Here is a 20,526-nt window from a genome sequence, read left to right as displayed (position 1 = left end):
GATCCACCTTCAACCACATTGTATTAATTGTATTAATTGTGATTAATTTTAGATTGTAAATTAAATTGGAAAGAACACATAAATTATGTAATCAAAAGAACAGAAAATAGTGTAAATTTATTAAAAACTTTCAGTCATTCCTCATGGGGAGGGGATCCAAAAATAATGTTACTGTTTTATAAAATACTCGTTAGATCTATTTTAGATTATGGTTCTTTATTTTACCATTCAGCAGCGAAATCAAATCTTATAAAAATAGATCAAATAAAAAACAAATGTCTTCGACTCAGTATTGGATACTTGGAAAGTACGCCTACAGACGTCATGGAAGCTGAAACATGTGAACCACCACTGAACCTGCGTAGAAGATTTTTATCTGACAAATTCGTGTTACAGTTAATTTGTCAGAAATTTAAGGTATTGGCTAAAATATCCAGTTTAGCCAGTATGGTTTTGACATCTAAATATTGGGAGAAGAAAAAAACACCGTTATTAGTTAAGAAGTTTTATTAACAATGTACACAGATACAAGGGCGAATATAAGGGGGGGGCCGAGGGGGCCCGGGCCCCTCCCGAAATAAAAATAAATAAATGAAAAATGGTTGATGAAGTTAAAAAATACAAGTTAACACAAAATATTGAAGTGGATGGAGATTGATTGATTTTATGGAGATTGATATATACTGTTTGTTGTGCATGCTGGCTGTTCGGAAGGATTTATCCAAGGAGCATAACTGGTTTATAGAGCCTACACTACTATTTTATAGTGGAGATTATCATTGTCAAATGAATTCCAAAATTTTTGAAAAATATGTAATAGAAAAATTGTTAAGACATTAAACAAGAAAAAGGGGAAAAAGCTCGGACTCGGAAGTAGGTGCTAATTATGGTAACCCCTCACTTACGTCCGTGCATTATTCTCCCCTTCCTTTTTTGGGATCTCCCTAAACGGCAACTTTGCTCAGAGTCGTTCTTAACGGAGCCAGTACATTTTACTTACTACGATCTATTTCCAGTAGCAGAGGACCGTAACCAGTTAGGCTTATTACAAGTAAGAGCAAACAAATATGATATTGGACACTATTGTCAAATCAACTCTACTCAAAGCTTATAGGCCTTGGGCCCGCATATACAAATATTATTTATGACCACACCGTTGAAACTTTTTGTACTTGTTATTTGGATGGAGTCGGACAAATTTTGAGCTTGGCGCATTATGGTAGTGGGGCGTTTGTCTGTCAAGCGGTGACGAAGTTGTCAATTTTATGCAAGAAAAAAATTTATTACCACATTGGTCATTCTATTTTAATCAATGGATTTTATCATATAAACAACGAAAACAATTTTGTCGGACAAAAATATTGGGGCATATGACGCGTCGGACACGCTAAATATGTCAAATTTATGAAAATAATAAATTTATTACCACATCGATAATTTTAACGGTATCTATCATAAAACCTTTTTACAATAATGTGGTAACCTTGTCGGACAATTTTCACGGGGCATATGCGCAGTCGGACGCGCCGAAGATGTCAATTTCCTGAAATTTTTTTATTTACAACCATTTTTCCGACAGCATTAGTAGGTTATAAGTAATTATATTCTTAATCAAAAAAACAAAGCGTCGGACAAAAATATTGGGGCAACTCGACAGTCGGACAAAAAATTTAATTTTTATTAGTAAAGTATACTTTCAAATTATGCTGGGTTCGTGCATCCCTTATCTTTACAACCATTTTTCCGACAAAAGTAGTAGGTTACAAGTAATTATATTCTTAAACAAAAAATGTAATTGTCTGACAAAAATGTTGGGGCAAACGAACAGAAAACTTAATTCTTTTAGGCTATCGACGAGGAGGTATTATCAAAAAAAAATTTTAAAACAGTGTTTCTCGGTTACTTTTGAATCGATTTAGCTGAAAATTGGTACACACACTTAGTAAAGCATTTAAAAGGGTATGACGTAGATCGGAACCCAAAATTTTCCCAAAAAAATTTCGGACAAAGGGAAAATTTTAGAAAAATTGTGATCTGATATTTGCGTACATACTCCTTGAACAACGACAAACATCGTTCTGTAGTTTTTTTTCTCGAAATAAAAAAAAATTTCCGACACAAGTATCAGGTTATAAGTAGTTATATTCCAAATCAAAAAATCTAAGTGTCCGACAAAAATATTGGGTCAAATCCAAAGTCGGACAAAAAATTTAATTTTTATTAATAAACTGTCTTTTAAACCTTTCTCGGTTCGTGCAACCCTTACCTTTAAAACCATTTTTCCGACAACATTAGTAGGTTATAAGTAATTATATTCTTAATCAAAAAATCAAAGTGTCGGACAAAAATATTGGGGCAATTCGACAGCCGGACAAAAAATTTATTTTTATTAGTAAAGTATACTTTCAAATTATGCTGGGTTCGTGCATCCCTTATCTTTACAACCATTTTTCCGACAAAAGTAGTAGGTTACAAGTAATTATATTCTTAAACAAAAAATATAATTGTCTGACAAAAATGTTGGGGCAAACGAACAGAAAACTTAATTCTTTTAGGCTATCGACGAGGAGGTATTATCAAAAAAAAAAATTTTAAAACAGTGTTTCTCGGTTACTTTTGAATCGATTTAGCTGAAAATTGGTACACACACCAAGTAAAGCATTTAAAAGGGTATGACGTAGATCGGAACCCAAAATTTTCTTAAAAAATTTTCCGACAAGACGGAAAATTTTAGAAAAATTGTGATCTGATAATTTGTGTACATACTCCTTGAACAACGACAAACATCGTTCTGTAGTTTTTTTTCTCGAAATAAAAAAAAATTTCCGATACAAGTATCAGGTTATAAGTAGTTATATTCCAAATCAAAAAATCTAAGTGTCCGACAAAAATATTGGGTCAAATCCAAAGTAGGACAAAAAATTTAATTTTTATTAATAAACTGTCTTTTGAATCTTACTGGGTTCGTGCAACCCTTACCTTTAAAACCATTTTTCCGACAACATTAGTAGGTTATAAGTAATTATATTCTTAATCAAAAAATCAAAGTGTCGGACAAAAATATTGGGGCAACTCGACAGTCGGACAAAAAATTTATTTTTATTAGTAAAGTATACTTTCAAATTATGCTGGGTTCGTGCATCCCTTATCTTTACAACCATTTTTCCGACAAAAGTAGTAGGTTACAAGTAATTATATTCTTAAACAAAAAATATAATTGTCTGACAAAAATGTTGGGGCAAACGAACAGAAAACTTAATTCTTTTAGGCTATCGACGAGGAGGTATTATCAAAAAAAAAATTTAAAACAGTGTTTCTCGGTTACTTTTGAATCGATTTAGCTGAAAATTGGTACACACACTAAGTAAAGCATTTAAAAGGGTATGACGCAGATCGGAACCCAAAATTTTCTTAAAAAATTTTCCGACAAGAGGGAAAATTTTAGAAAAATTGTGATCTGATAATTTGTGTACATACTCCTTGAACAACGACAAACATCGTTCTGTATTTTTTTTCTCCAATTAAAAAAAAATTTTCAGCACATGTATCAGGTTATAAGTAGTTATATTTCAAATCAAAAACTCTAAGTGCCCGACATAAATAGTGGGGCACATCCAAAGTCGGACAAAAAATTTAATTTTTATTAATAAACTATACTTTTAAACTATTCTGGGTTCGTGCATCCCTTATCTTTACAACCATTTTTCCGACAAAAGTAGTAGGATACAAGTAATTATACTCTTAAACAAAAAATGTAATTGTCTGACAAAAATGTTGGGGCAAACGAACAGGAAACTTAATTCTTTTAGGCTAGGGACGAGGAGGTATTATCCAAAAATATTTTAAAACAGATTTTTTCGGTTATTTTTGAATCGATTTAGCTGAAAATTGGTACACACACTAAGTAAAACATTTAAAAGGGTATGACGTAGCGCTGTACCCAAAATTTTCCCAAAAAAATTTCGGACAAGAGGGAAAATTTTTGAAAAATTGTGATCTGATATTTGCTTACATACTCCTTGAACAACGACAAGCATCGTTCTGTAGTTTTTTTTTTTCCAATTAAAAAAAATTTCTGACACAAGTATCAGGTTATAAGTAGTTATATTCTATATCAAAAAATCTAAGTGTCCGACAAAAATATTGGGTCAAATCCAAAGTCGGACAAAAAATTTAATTTTTATTAATAAACTGTCTTTTAAAATTTACTGGGTTCGTGCAACCCTTACCTTTAAAACCATTTTTCCGACAACATTAGTAGATCATAAGTAATTATATTCTTAATCAAAAAATCAAAGTGTCGGACAAAAATATTGGGGCAACTCGACAGTCGGACAAAAAATTTATTTTTATTAATAAAGCATACTTTCAAATTATGCTGGCTTCGTGCATCCCTTATCTTTACAACCATTTTTCCGACAAAAGTAGTAGGTTACAAGTAATTATATTCTTAAACAAAAAATATAATTGTCTGACAAAAATGTTGGGGCAAACGAACAGAAAACTTAATTCTTTTAGGCTATCGACGAGGAGGTATTATCAAAAAAAAATTTAAAACAGTGTTTCTCGGTTACTTTTGAATCGATTTAGCTGAAAATTGGTACACACACTAAGTAAAGCATTTAAAAGGGTATGACGCAGATCGGAACCCAAAATTTTCTTAAAAAATTTTCCGACAAGAGGGAAAATTTTAGAAAAATTGTGATCTGATAATTTGTGTACATACTCCTTGAACAACGACAAACATCGTTCTGTATTTTTTTTCTCGAATTAAAAAAAAATTTTCAGCACATGTATCAAGTTATAAGTAGTTATATTTCAAATCAAAAAATCTAAGTGCCCGACATAAATAGTGGGGCACATCCAAAGTCGGACAAAAAATTTAATTTTTATTAATAAACTATACTTTTAAACTATTCTGGGTTCGTGCATCCCTTATCTTTACAACCATTTTTCCGACAAGAGCAGTAGGATAAAAGTAATTATACTCTTAAACAAAAAATGTAATTTTCTGACAAAAATGTTGGGACAAACGAACAGGAAACTTAATTCTTTTAGGCTATGGACGAGGAGGTATTATCCAAAAATATTTTAACACAGATTTTTTCGGATATTTTTGAATCGATTTAGCTGAAAATTGGTACACACACTAAGTAAAACATTTAAAAGGGTATGACGTAGAGCTGTACCCAAAATTTTCCCAAAAAAATTTCGGACAAGAGGGAAAATTTTAGAAAAATTGTGATCTGATATTTGCGTACATACTCCTTGAACAACGACAAACATCGTTCTGTAGTTTTTTTTCTCGAAATAATAAAAAATTTCCGACACAAGTATCAGGTTATAAGTAGTTATATTCCAAATCAAAAAATCTAAGTGTCCGACAAAAATATTGGGTCAAATCCAAAGTCGGACAAAAAATTTAATTTTTATTAATAAACTGTCTTTTAAACCTTTCTCGGTTCGTGCAACCCTTACCTTTAAAACCATTTTTCCGACAACATTAGTAGGTTATAAGTAATTATATTCTTAATCAAAAAATCAAAGTGTCGGACAAAAATATTGGGGCAATTCGACAGCCGGACAAAAAATTTATTTTTATTAGTAAAGTATACTTTCAAATTATGCTGGGTTCGTGCATCCCTTATCTTTACAACCATTTTTCCGACAAAAGTAGTAGGTTACAAGTAATTATATTCTTAAACAAAAAATATAATTGTCTGACAAAAATGTTGGGGCAAACGAACAGAAAACTTAATTCTTTTAGGCTATCGACGAGGAGGTATTATCAAAAAAAAAATTTTAAAACAGTGTTTCTCGGTTACTTTTGAATCGATTTAGCTGAAAATTGGTACACACACCAAGTAAAGCATTTAAAAGGGTATGGCGTAGATCGGAACCCAAAATTTTCTTAAAAAATTTTCCGACAAGACGGAAAATTTTAGAAAAATTGTGATCTGATAATTTGTGTACATATTCCTTGAACAACGACAAACATCGTTCTGTAGTTTTTCTTCTCGAAATAAAAAAAAATTTCCGATACAAGTATCAGGTTATAAGTAGTTATATTCCAAATCAAAAAATCTAAGTGTCCGACAAAAATATTGGGTCAAATCCAAAGTCGGACAAAAAATTTAATTTTTATTAATAAACTGTCTTTTAAACATTTCTGGTTTCGTGCAACCCTTACCTTTAAAACCATTTTTCCGACAACATTAATAGGTTATAAGTAATTATATTCTTAATCAAAAAATCAAAGTATCGGACAAAAATATTGGGGCAACTCGACAGTCGGACAAAAAATTTATTTTTATTAGTAAAGTATACTTTCAAATTATGCTGGGTTCGTGCATCCCTTATCTTTACAACCATTTTTCCGACAAAAGTAGTAGGTTACAAGTAATTATATTCTTAAACAAAAAATATAATTGTCTGACAAAAATGTTGGGGCAAACGAACAGAAAACTTAATTCTTTTAGGCTATCGACGAGGAGGTATTATCAAAAAAAAATTTTAAAACAGTGTTTCTCGGTTACTTTTGAATCGATTTAGCTGAAAATTGGTACACACACTTAGTAAAGCATTTAAAAGGGTATGACGTAGATCGGAACCCAAAATTTTCTTAAAAAATTTTCCGACAAGAGGGAAAATTTTAGAAAAATTGTGATCTGATAATTTGTGTACATACTCCTTGAGCAACGACAAACATCGTGCTGTAGTTTTTTTTCTAGAAATAAAAAAAAATTTCCGACACAAGTATCAGGTTATAAGTAGTTATATTCCAAATCAAAAAATCTAAGTGCCCGACAAAAATATTGGGTCAAATCCAAAGTAGGACAAAAAATTTAATTTTTATTAATAAACTGTCTTTTGAACCTTACTGGGTTCGTGCAACCCTTACCTTTAAAACCATTTTTCCGACAACATTAGTAGGTTATAAGTAATTATATTCTTAATCAAAAAATCAAAGTGTCGGACAAAAATATTGGGGCAACTCGACAGTCGGACAAAAAATTTATTTTTATTAGTAAAGTATACTTTCAAATTATGCTGGGTTCGTGCATCCCTTATCTTTACAACCATTTTTCCGACAAAAGTAGTAGGTTACAAGTAATTATATTCTTAAACAAAAAATATAATTGTCTGACAAAAATGTTGGGGCAAACGAACAGAAAACTTAATTCTTTTAGGCTATCGACGAGGAGGTATTATCAAAAAAAAAATTTAAAACAGTGTTTCTCGGTTACTTTTGAATCGATTTAGCTGAAAATTGGTACACACACTTAGTAAAGCATTTAAAAGGGTATGACGTAGATCGGAACCCAAAATTTTCTTAAAAAATTTTCCGACAAGAGGGAAAATTTTAGAAAAATTGTGATCTGATAATTTGTGTACATACTCCTTGAGCAACGACAAACATCGTGCTGTAGTTTTTTTTCTAGAAATAAAAAAAAATTTCCGACACAAGTATCAGGTTATAAGTAGTTATATTCCAAATCAAAAAATCTAAGTGCCCGACAAAAATATTGGGTCAAATCCAAAGTAGGACAAAAAATTTAATTTTTATTAATAAACTGTCTTTTGAACCTTACTGGGTTCGTGCAACCCTTACCTTTAAAACCATTTTTCCGACAACATTAGTAGGTTATAAGTAATTATATTCTTAATCAAAAAATCGAAGTGTCGGACAAAAATATTGGGGCAACTCGACAGTCGGACAAAAAATTTATTTTTATTAGTAAAGTATACTTTCAAATTATGCTGGGTTCGTGCATCCCTTATCTTTACAACCATTTTTCCGACAAAAGTAGTAGGTTACAAGTTATTCTTAAACAAAAAATATAATTGTCTGACAAAAATGTTGGGGCAAACTAACAGAAATCTTAATTCTTTTAGGCTATCGACGAAGAGGTATTATCAAAAAAAATTTAAAACAGTGTTTCTCGGTTACTTTTGAATCGATTTAGCTAAAAATTGGTACACACGCTAAGTACTACACTTAAAAGGGCATGACAAAGAATTGTACACAAAATTTTCCAAAAAGATTTTCCGACAAGAGGGAAAATTTCGGAAATTTTTTTTAAAATTTTAGAATGTTCTCTACAAGGCGGAACCCGACATCCGACGCCCTGAAGGGCACTAAGGATTATGAGAAAGAAGAAGAAGAAGGAATGTTCTCTACGTTACGTCCTTATAAATATTATAAGGTGTATTTCTACAAATTTTCAGTTTGATCTATGTAGATCTAACCGAGAAAAATTGTTTATAGTTCGCTTTAGTCTCCTTGATGCTTATTATTTTTTTATATCCCAGAGAACGGCTGTTCCCGTACATGCGACACTATATTATACAAGAAATTTTCGATTTTCTAAATGTGACTGAATTGAAAAAATTGGGCCAAATCCAATCTTAAAATATAGGAAAAGAGATATATGTCCACCATCCATTTTGGTCCAAGGGTGTGGATTTTACGTCCCATTTAGAGTCTGTTTTTCGTTCTCGTCCCCAAAACTCCCAAAAATTTAGAAAATTTAAGTCCGACTTTACAGCTTCCTTTAGTACTGAACATTACCTTTCCAAAGCATGTTTAATTTTGAAAATTCTTCTCTTCTTCTTCTTCTTCTTCTTCTTCTTCCTTTTATATAGACATTACTCTGTCTGTTTTTCAATGTGCCTCCAGTAAGTTGTCATTCCACCTTTTTCGTGGTCTTCCCACTGATCGTCTTCCTATTGGGGAACCTTCTCTGACCGTCCTTACTACTCTATTTGTTGTCATTCGGCTTATGTGGTCGTTCCATTCTACTCTTCTGCTTTTCACCCCATAGGCGTAACCAGGGGGTGGTTTTGGGGGTTATAACCCCCCTTTTGGATGTACTTTGAGCTCTATACGCTTAACACAATTATTATTCCATACCCCCAGAGACCTTCAAGTAGACGTAACTCCCCCTAAGGATCATCCTGGTTACACCTCTGTTTCACCCAGTTATTAATGTTGTCCACCTTGCATCTCCTTCATATATCTGCACTTCTAGCTCTATCCCACAGCGTCTTACCATCGATTTTTCGCAATGTTTTCATCTCTGCTGTTTCTATAGCATTCTTTTTGTCCTTTCTGTATCAGGTTGTGTTTCTGCCGCGTATGTCATTATTGGTCTGATGACTCTTTTGTAAATTCTGCCTTTCACTTCTTTTCTGATGTTTTCATTTCTCTATATTGTTTCATTCAGGCAACCTGCGGCTCTGTTTGCTTTATTCACCTGATCTTCCACTTTTGTTTCGAGCTTTCCGTAGCTGCATAGTGTGATGCCTAGATATTTAAAATCCATGACTTGTTCTATTATTTGACCCTCCAGCTCTAATTTACACCTTATTAGATCTGCTGTTATAACCATGCATTTAGTCTTTTTTAGGGAAATTTACATGTTAAATTTTCTAGCGGTTATATTAAATTCGTGCAGCATACGTTGTAAATCATCTTCACTTTGAGAGATTAGTATTGCGTCGTCTGCATAGCTGATTATTTTAAGTGGTTTTTCTCCCATTTGGTATTCTTTTTTTGTTCTTACTTTTTTTATTATTTCGTCCATGATCAGGTTGAACAACAGAGGACTCAGGGAATCTCCCTGTCTTATCCCATTGTAATTTTGAAAATTGTATATACCATTCAAAAGTTACCGATCTCAGAAATTTTATTCAATTTCTATTTAAAAAGGGAAAAATGTTTTTTCTCAAAGTTCGCATCACCCCGTGGAATATTCTAGCATCTATAAAATACTAAAATTAATACCTAACTATAGCCTCATTCCTTCTCAACATTCAGTTTTTTCATTCATTCGTTTATGTTGGATAATAAAAAAGTTAAGGACTTTAATAACTAGCCATGTTTTTCATAGACAAAGTGTGTTTTTAAATGGCAAACTTTAAGGAGTAATTGTGCATGACAGAATAAAGTCAGTTTGCTTTACGAGAAAAACGTATGTCCACAAATGCATCGTTTCCGAGATATGGGGTGTTGAAGTTTTTCTGACAAACTGACGATTTATTTATTGCTTTAAAACCAGTTGAGATATGCAAATGAAATTTGGTGGGTTTTAAGAGGTAGTTATTGCACATTTTTAACTACAGTTAAGAATTTAATATTCACCATTGGCGCGCATACGGGTAATATGAGCCGAAAAATACGTAATTTAATATGAAGTCAAAAATGTATAAAAATTAATTTTTTTTAATTTGTACCAAAACGCCCCATTATTTTTGTCCGACAAGTGATCCAATATGCATTACACATGTAAAAAAACAGTACAAAATAAAAATAACATCTGTGGTAATAAATAAAAAAATTTCAGGAGATTGACATTTTCGGCGGGTCCGACTGCGCATATGCCCCGTGAAAATTGTCCGACAAGGTTACCACATTATTGTAAAAAGGTTTTATGGTAGATACCGTTAAAATTATCCATGTGGTAATAAATTTATTATTTTCATAAATTTTAAGTTATTTTTCGGGTGTAACTTCAATGATATTATGCTAAAAATGATGGTGTATCGCATATTTAAAATGCGTTTATCTCGAAAACGGTTGAGTTTAGGAAGATGAAAGAAGTATACCTTTATTAAGTAAAACTAATAGGAAAATAAAAATTTTAATGTCAAAATTATACAGAGTGAGGGATAAAAAAAATTGAACGTAATAAATGAGTGCTGAAAGGCATATGTGGCGCCCTCTGGGCAATGCATAATTTTTGGTAAGGAATTTAGATTTCTCGACCCAAGAAACCTCCAAATATAAAATTTCATGTTGTTATCTCATACCTATCAGGAAATATTAAATAATAAATAAAAAAAAAGTTTAACTTTGACACCCTGTATCTCGGCTATTATAAACTTTGTACTAAGGTAAGTTAGCTTAAATCGGCCTATTTTAACCTCAGGAACCTGAGGTTAAGCTATGGCCCATTCTTTACCAAACACCCTGTATGCATAAAAATTACTTCTTCTTTTAATTGTACCAAAACGCCCCATTATTTTTGTCCGACAAGTGATCCAATATGCATTACACATGTAAAAGAACAGTACAAAATAAAAATGACATCTGTGGTAATAAATAAAAAATTTTCAGGAAATTGACATCTTCGGTGCGTCCGACTGCGCATATGCCCCGTGAAAATTGTCCGACAAGGTTACCACATTATTGTAAAAAGGTTTTATGATAGATACCGTTAAAAGTACCGATGTGGTAATAAATTTATTATTTTCATAAATTTGACATATTTAGCGTGTCCGACGCGTCATATGCCCCAATATTTTTGTCCGACAAAATTGTTTTCGTTGTTTATATGATAAAATCCATTGATTAAAATAGAATGACCAATGTGGTAATAAATTTTTTTCTTGCATAAAATTGACAACTTCGTCACCGCTTGACAGACAAACGCCCCACTACCATAATGCGCCAAGCTCAAAATTTGTCCGACTCCACCCAAATAACAAGTACAAAAAGTTTCAACGGTGTGGTCATAAATAATAATTGTATATGCGGGCCCAAGGCCTATTAACAAATGAAGAAAAAAATTCACTGTTAGAAAATGTTTGGAAACCTCCGATTGGATATAAATTTCCTACTATTTCTAGTTCAAACCATGCTAGATCTTTTCAAATGAAATGGCTAGAAGAATTTAAGTGGTTAGCATATTCCGAGGAAAAATCTGGGTCATTTTGTAAATACTGCGTAATATTTTCTCACTCCGAAACTGTAGGAAAAGGAGACCACCAAATGTCAGGGGCATTGGTAAATAAGGCTTTCACTAATTTGAAAAAGGCAAAAGAAGTATTTGGTAAACACGAAAAATGTACATATCACAAACGATCAATTTTGGTAGCTCAAAATACAAAATCTGTTGTAACTAAAAAATCGGAGAGTGTTATCAATCAACTAAATGCTCAAAGAATAATAGATATTAAAGAAAACAGGAAAAAGCTTATTCCTATAATAGAAAGTATAAGATTTTGCGGGAGGCAACAAATAGCACTAAGAGGCCACCGTGACAGTGGACGAATAGGCTTAGAAGAGCCAGAAAAAAATGATGGAAATTTCCGATCTTTGCTCAGATACAGGGCTAACAGTGGAGACAATGATCTAAAACTTCAATTATTGAGCAGTGGTGGTAAGAGTATGTACACAAGTTCTTTTATTCAAAATGAACTGATTAGCACGTTTGGTCATTTGATTCAAAGTCAGATTGTCACAAATGTCAGAAAATCTATTTTTTACTCTGTTTTGGCAGACGAAACAACTGACATTAGTCAAGTTGAACAGTTTTCTCTTTGTGTACGGTATGTCGACGACTCATCATATAAAATCAGAGAAGATTTCCTGACTTTTGTTCCAGTGTATGACGTTACTGGGGCAGCATTAGCTAACACAGTTTTGGATACCTTGTCAAGCTTAGGGCTTGACCTGAACAAATTGAGAGGCCAAGGGTACGATGGTGCTTCCACGATGAGAGGGCCCTTCAGAGGGGTGCAAGCGTGCATCAAACAGAAACTGCCTCTAGCGTTGTACACACACTGTTCTTCACATACCCTAAACTTATGTTTATCAGATGCAAGTAACATACCTTCTATAAAAAATTGCATGGGCGTTATTAAAGAAGTCTGCGCATTCTTCCATAAGTCAGCCAAAAGAACTGAAGTATTAAAATTAACCATTACTGAATGTTGTCCTGAACAAAAGAAAAAGAAACTTATTTCTTTATGTGAAACAAGATGGGTGGAGAGGCATGACTCGGTGCTTTTATTTAAGGAACTATTGGAACCCGTCAGTCTTTCCCTTTTGAAAATTGAAGAAGAATCAAGTGACTCAGCGCCTAAGGCACACGCTCTAGGTAGTTCTATCACTCAATTTCAATTTCTTGTAAATACTTTTGTTTTGAGCCATATGCTGTCTAAAACATATAACTTATCTGAGAATCTTCAAAAAAAGAACTTAGATCTCACACAGGCTGTGAAAAATGTTTCGAATGTCTTAGATCTGCTTTCAAAAGAAAGGGAAAATGCCGATAACAACTTTAAAGTCCTGTATAGTCAAATACAGGAGCGGGCTGACAAACTTAAGATTAAAGAGGAGGTTCCTAGAATTTGCCGCCTTCAAACAGCCCGCAACAACGTTCCATACAGTACCCAAGAAGAGTACTATCGCCGAGCTGTTTATTTACCTTACCTAGACGATTTTTGCAATTCGCTGAAGGAACGCTTTGAGTCTCACAAGGAAACAGTTGCATCCTTACAAAACATCCTTCCAGAATTTTGTATCAAAACTGATTTCTGTGCATTGGAACCTGCTTTCAATTCCTATGAAGAGGATTTGTCCCATAAAGAGGTTGTGGAAAGCGAGTTCATGCTGTGGAAAGAAAGGTGGAGCCAAGAGAAGTATGAAAATCTTCCCAAGTCAGCCGTAAGCTCTCTTGAAAAATGTGACCAAGATTTCTTCCCAAACATTTATGTTCTATTAAAACTGCTAGCAGTTCTGCCTGTTTCTGTGGCAACCGTGGAAAGATCGTTCTCAAGTTTAAGAAGGCTAAAAACATACTTGAGAAATAGCACTTCGGAAAATAGGCTTAATGGGCTAGCGTTGCTTTCAATCCACAGAGACTTTAAAATAAGCAATGAAGAAGTTCTTGACAAGTTTGCGAGTGTACCAAGAAACCTTGATTTTGTGTTGTAAACTTAAAATAAAAAAGTTGTAATAAAGTTGTAAACTTAAAATATTAAATTAAAATAAAAATATACCAATTCTTTAAATTTTTTTTCGTGGGAGTATACCCGAACCCCCCTCTGCTTATTCCATACCCCCCCCCCCCGGATTCCCCGGTTATTGGGCCCCCCCAAAATATTTTCCTATATCCGCCACTGCACAGATATGAACAACTTTATCAATCCAATTGTATCCCCTAAAGAGTCATATTAATGTTAGATACTTGTGTCAAAACAGTGATATTATACAAAAAGAATATTATCGGGATTGTACAGTTAAGTGGAAGGAGTATGAAAAAATTTATACTGATGGATCGAAATCGGAACATGGAGTTGGTTGTGCCGTTTATTACCCTTCTAAAAATATTAAGTTAATATACAAACTACCAAAAATGTTGTCAATTTTCAGTGCAGAGCTTATTGCCATAAAACTAGGAATTAGTATGTGTTTAGAACAAGAAGATGATACATTTGTTATATTCACAGACTCTAAAAGTTCTGTAGAAAACCTTAAAAACATTTGTTTAAATCCTAATTTAAATTATATACTGCTTGATATTTTGGAATTGTATCACAATGTATTAAGTAGGGGAAAAAAATTATATTTCATGGATCAAAGCCCATTCAGGTATAGATGAAAATGAAGTGAATTCTTTAGCAAAAAATGATGCGAAAAATGGAAGAATACTCGGATCAAAAATACCAGAGTCTGACTTTATTCCAATTTTTCGAAAGGAACTAAAGGAAAATTGGCAGCTAAAATATGAATTAGGAGAGAAGGGACAGTTTTTAAGAATATACAACCAAAAATAAGGGACAAACCATGGTTTGAGAATATAATATGTAATCGTTTAATTATTCGGATTATAAGTCGAATGCGATGTAACCATGCCTTATTTGCAGTGTATAAATGTAAAATAGGTTTGTTAGATAATAATAAATGTCTGTGTGATGAAATTGCCGATTTACAACCTATTCTTTTAGAATGCCGTTTAAAAAAATTAGAAATTGACAAGCTTTATCAAAATTGAATATCTTACAACATGAAATTTCCAATAAATGTTTCAAATCTATTGACATTAGAGGATAATAGTATTTATAATATTATATATCAGTATGTAAAATCTACTAACATTACTTTGTAAGCAGTACTGCGACAGACAAAAAAATTTTTATTGTAAGCCTAAAACGAAAAAATAATAAAACAATAAATAAAAAAAAACAAGCAAACAACAACAAAAAAAATATGTACTAAAAAATAAAAAAAAATAACAAAAAAAAACAAAACAAACAAAACAATCAAAAAAATATACATAAATCCTAATAAAACGAAGAGAAATAAAAAATTTAAAAAAAGAAAAAAAAGAAAAAAAAAAAAAAAGAAAAAAATACATAAAAAAATAAAAATACGTAAACAAAATCCTTAGGCATTTACTAACACACTATTATTGTATTGTATACAAATTATTGTTACTCAATGTACCACATATTATAAATGTAAGTAAGCAATGGTTGATAAAACTATAAGTAAACATGACTGGCCTTTTGGCTATGCCAGTGCCATTAACTTAGTAAAAAAAAACCTTCAACCACATGGGGCCTTCTTCAAGAGCCACAATATATATTTCTTTGTATAAAAGTAAGAATGCTGCGATGCTACGTCTTCTCTGACCTTTTTTCGTGGACATTGAATGAAGATATGTGCAGAAAATTAGAAGCATTTGAGACATGGCTACATCGGAAAATACTTAAAATCCCGTGGACTGACGGGGTCATAATGAGGAGGTCCTCAGAAGAATGAAGAAGAACCGAGAGGTACTGATCACCATCAAATCGCGAACGTTACAATACTTCGGACACATTATGCAAAATGAATCCAGATATGGCCTCTTACAGGCCATCCTGCAAGGAAAAATATTTGGAAAGCGAGGTTCAGGAAGAACATCATGGTTAAAGAACCTTAGAACCTGATTCACCACAACATCTGTGCAGTTTTCCCCACTGCTGCAGATGAGATATAGACCAAGAGGCAGTGCTGAAAAATCTCTTTGAATTTACTAAAGCTAGATTTTTCACAGTTAATTACTGTGAGTGTGTAGAGAAACATACTGCGGTCGGTCAAGCGAAACGTAGAACAGGGGTTACTGAGAGGGTATCAAAGTTGCTTTCCTACGAAGGTAATTAAATCCATTTACTAAGGCTGAAAATCAGTACACACATTCTAAATTGAATATAAATAAAAGTTATTATAGTCGGTCAGCTCTATGACGGGACAGAGCCGGTCGGTCGGCCCCAATAGTCGATTGAGGAAATAAAGCATTTTGGCTCGTAATTTTTTCTTCCAGCATGGATTTACTTGAAATTTTCACAGAGGGTAGGGAATAGTCCAAGGATCATTTTATATATTCTGCCGCTATCATACGCTAAAACCTTGGGGGTGGTTGCCACCCCATCTCGGGGGTGGGAATTTTTTATTACATTTTAACCATGTAATTCGATGGAAAAAGTGATTCTAAGAAAAAAATGTTTTTTGCATTTTATTCGTAAAACTAATATTTTTCGAGTTATTCGCGCTTGAAAATAACAGTTTTTTTCGACGAAAAAATCGACTTTTTTAGAGGGTTTTTTGATAGCGGCATGATATAGAAAATGATCCTTGGACTATTCCCTACCTTCTGTGAAAATTTCAAGTAAATCCATGCTGGACGAAAAAATTGCGAGCCAAAATGCTTTATTTCCTCAATCGACTATTGGGGCCGACCGACCGGCTCTGTCCCATCATACAGCTGCCCAACTATAATAACTTTTATTTATATTTAATTTAGAATGTGTGTATTGATTTTCAGCCTTAGTAAATGGATTTAATTACCTTCGTAGGAAAGCAACTTTGATACCCTCTCAGTAACCCCTGTTCTACGTTTCGCTTGACCGACCGCAGTATGTTTCTCTACACACTCACAGTAATCAACTGTGAAAAATCTAGCTTTAGTAAATTCAAATAGATTTTTCAGCGCTACCTCTCCGTCTAATAACGATTGCCGTGATGATCGCTAACATTCATCACGGATAGGCACATGAAGAAGAAGAATTCCATTTAAAAAAGTGTGTGACATGAAGGTGTGAACCTAGCTATTTTTTTGATCTTCTCCCGCAAATCTGAACTTCTGTTTTGATCTAATGACCTAAAATGTCTTAAGAGGGTAGTAAAATACAGCAAAAGGGCACAGGAACATACAAATCAAGAAACTAATGTCCCTAACTTGTGTTAAATTTTAACCATTAAATCATTCAGCCCTGTGATGTATCACCGAAGCTAATTTTAACGTTTTGTGTTAAGTTAAAATAACTCTGACAGATAATTGTCTCAATAACTTTTAACGTAAATTCCGTGTGATGTATCGCTCACCGTTATTAGACGAGTTACTTCCCAGAAGTTAAAAAAGGAAGTAAGTATTGTTCTGCCTAACAAAGAGAACTTTATGTAGAAATAGTACAAGTTGGAGCGAGAGAGAGAATGATGGGAACAACGATGGGAAGGTATACCACCATAAAAGTAAAAGTAGGTTACTTAGAACAGTAAAATCCCTGGATGTTTATAAATTTAAAAACATATTTTTTATTCTTGTATCTCTCAATTTGTATTTTGTATAATTTTTCTATTTTTAAAAGTGTACAGTACCTTCTATTTTTAAATTAGGTCTATTTTTTTATTTTTAATTATTGTTTTAATTTTTCAGAACAACATTGTTTTAATTTTATTATCTACGTGTTTTTAATTGCCATTTATTAACTACATTTCTAAAAACAAATCAAAAGATAAACCTAACCTTACAAATCCTTACATAACTACTAGTGTAGGAAACAAAGGTTGAACCTTGCAAAATGGACACAAGTCCGGTTTTATTTTTTTTCTGATATATCAAGGGGTGCTTATTATAAGACTAACTTTTTCTGAAAAAAATTCGCCCCGGAACCTCCCTTTTCACCCCTTTAAAGGGGGTAATTTGTGGTTTTTGCGGAACGTAGCCCTTCCTGTAACTTTTACAAAAAATTTCTTTTATGGAAATATGAAGAGGACTATATTTTCTACGATTTATTTCCAACACCATCTCTCTATCATCCACCGTTTAGCGGGGGTGGCGCCCTAAAGTTGACAAGTTTTTAAAAAAGATGTTTTTAAAAAAATATATTTTTCCCTAACTGTAACGGAAATTAAGAAGAAATCCTGCGGCAATTATTCACAAATAATTGACTGATTTTTTGGTATAGGTTTTACTTAAGGATAATTGCCCTTTTTTTAATTACAGGGTGTTACATTTTAAAAAACCTCTTTTTATACCATCTGAACCGTTTATGCTAGAGTAAAAAGACTTTCAGCGATTACCCATGTACTGGTGCTATTTACAGATTTGTATAATGCACCCCCATTTTTTCCCCGGAACCACCCCAAAAAAAAGAAGAATTAATAAATAAATTGATTTTCTTGGAATCCTTCACACACAATGCCCTTTATTAATATGCTTCATACATCATTTTGTGGACGTTATTATTACCCATGCATGGACACCAAAAGCAATTTCCTAGTGCAACCCCTTAAGCAAAAAAAAATAAATAAAATGGGGGGTTGAAAATTTTTTTTTGTTTTTTGCTTTTTGATCCATATGGGCATATGCTTCATCAATAGTGCTTTTCAAAAATATATATGGTTATTGCAACATCTCTGCGAAAACCACCCCTATCCGTGAAAATGTACTGCAGAAACTACCCCTATCCCTTGGCGAGCATGTTTTTACGATTTTCTCATTACCTATGTATTATTTTTAAACAAAACTTATATAAGCTTAAAGACCACTATTTACTCTAAAAATTATGTCCTATTCATTTTTTCGTATAAGCAACGGTTACGGCACAGTGGCGCCGTAAACCTCATATATGCTTTGGCGGGCTCCAGTTTTTGTTTTTTTTTTCGTCATCTGTTCGTTTTATTGATAAAGTACTTATGCAAAATAAAACAACACAGTGTAACCTACAAATTATGACTTATGCACATTTTACATTCTTTGCTCCCCAAAGCCACAGTGGTGGCCCAAAATAAATTTTTGCATATTTTTGCCACCTACATGCATTTTATTGCATTAATGCTACCTTAACAGCACAATATTTACCCTTAGGTGGTCGCTACGCAGTGGCGGATCCAGGGAGGGGTGATGGGGGTGAACACCTCCCCCCCCTCTCAAACCAAGTCATATTATATTCAAAGATTATAAAAATATTCATTTATTTTTATAGAAATTTAAACAATTGGCACCCCCCTCTTAACGATGCTGGATCCGCTACTGTCGCTAAAGCATAAAAAGTCATTCTTATAAAAATAATATTAATATTATATAAGTATTTCTATAAAAAAAAATGAATATTTTTATAATCTTCAAATATAATATCACTTGGTTTGAGAGGGGTGGGGGTGATCGCCCCCATCACCCTTCCCTGGATCCGCCACTGCTTAGCGACCACTTAGGGGTGAATATTGTGCTATTAAGGTAGCATTAACACAATAAAATGCGTGTAGGTGGCGAAAATATGAAAAAATTTATTTTGGGCCACCACTGTAGCTTTGGGGAGCAAAGAATGTAAAATGTGCATAGGTCATGATTTGTAGGTTACACTGTGTTGTTTTATTTTACATAAGTACTTTATCAATAAAACAAACAGATGACGAAAAAATAAACAAAAACTGGAGCCCGTCAAAGCATATATGAGGTTTACGGCGCCACTGTGCCGTAACGGTTGCTTAAACGAAAAAAATGAATAGGACCTAATTTTTAGAGTAAATAGTGGTCTTTAACCTTGTATAAGTTTTGTTTAAAAAAAATGAATAGGTAATGAGAAAATCGTAAAAACATGCTGGATAAGGTATAGGGGTAGTTTCTGCAGTATATTTTCAAGGATAGGGGTGGTTTGCGCAGGGATGTTGCAATAACCATATATATTTTTGAAAAGCACTATTGATGAAGCATATGCCCATATGGATCAAAAGGCAAAAAACAAAAAAAAAATTTTAACCCCCCATTTTATTTATTGTTTTTGGCTACAAGGGTTGCACTAGGAAATCGCGTTTAGTGTCCATGCATGGGTAATAATAACTTGCACAAAATGATATATGAAGCATATTAATGAAGGGCATTGTGTGTGAAGGATTCCAAGAAAATCACTTTATTTATTAATTCTTCTTCTTTTTTGGGTGGTTCCGGGGAAAAAATGGGGGTGCATTATACAAATTTGTAAATAACACCAGTACATCGGTAATCGCTGAAAGTCTTTTTACTCTAGCATAAACGGTTCAGATGGTATAAAAAGGGGTTTTTTTTAATGTAACACCCTGTAATTAAAAAAAGGGCAATTACCCTTAAGTGAAACCTATACGAAAAAATCAATTATATATTTGTGAATAATCTCCGTAGCATTTCTTTTTAATTTCCGTTACAGTTAGCGAAAAATATATTTTTTCTAAAAACATCTTTTTTAAAAACTTGTCAACTTTGGGGCGCCACCCTTGCTAAACGGTGGATGATAGAGAGATGCTGTCGGAAATAAGTCGTAGAAAATATAGTCCTCTTCATATTTCTATAAAAGAAATTTTTTGTAAAAGGTACAGGAAGGGCTACGTTCTGCAAAAACCATAAATTACCCCCTTTAAAGGGGTGAAAAGGGGGGTTCCGGGGCGAAATTTTTTCAGAAAAAGTTAGTCTTATAATAAGCACCCCTTGATATGCC

General features: G+C 33.0%; 1 protein-coding gene across 4 annotated transcripts in view; it reads right to left on the bottom strand.

Annotated features, from left to right (window-relative positions):
• LOC114326188 (telomerase-binding protein EST1A-like) overlaps positions 1 to 20,526 on the bottom strand; it is a 412,813-nt gene that overhangs the window by 367,986 nt on the left and 24,301 nt on the right. The gene's annotated exons all lie outside the window — the stretch shown is intronic.

The sequence above is a fragment of the Diabrotica virgifera genome, chromosome 4 (genome assembly GCF_917563875.1).
Source record: "Diabrotica virgifera virgifera chromosome 4, PGI_DIABVI_V3a".
Classification (NCBI taxonomy): domain Eukaryota; kingdom Metazoa; phylum Arthropoda; class Insecta; order Coleoptera; family Chrysomelidae; genus Diabrotica; species Diabrotica virgifera.
This window is presented reverse-complemented; position numbering and strand designations above follow the sequence as displayed.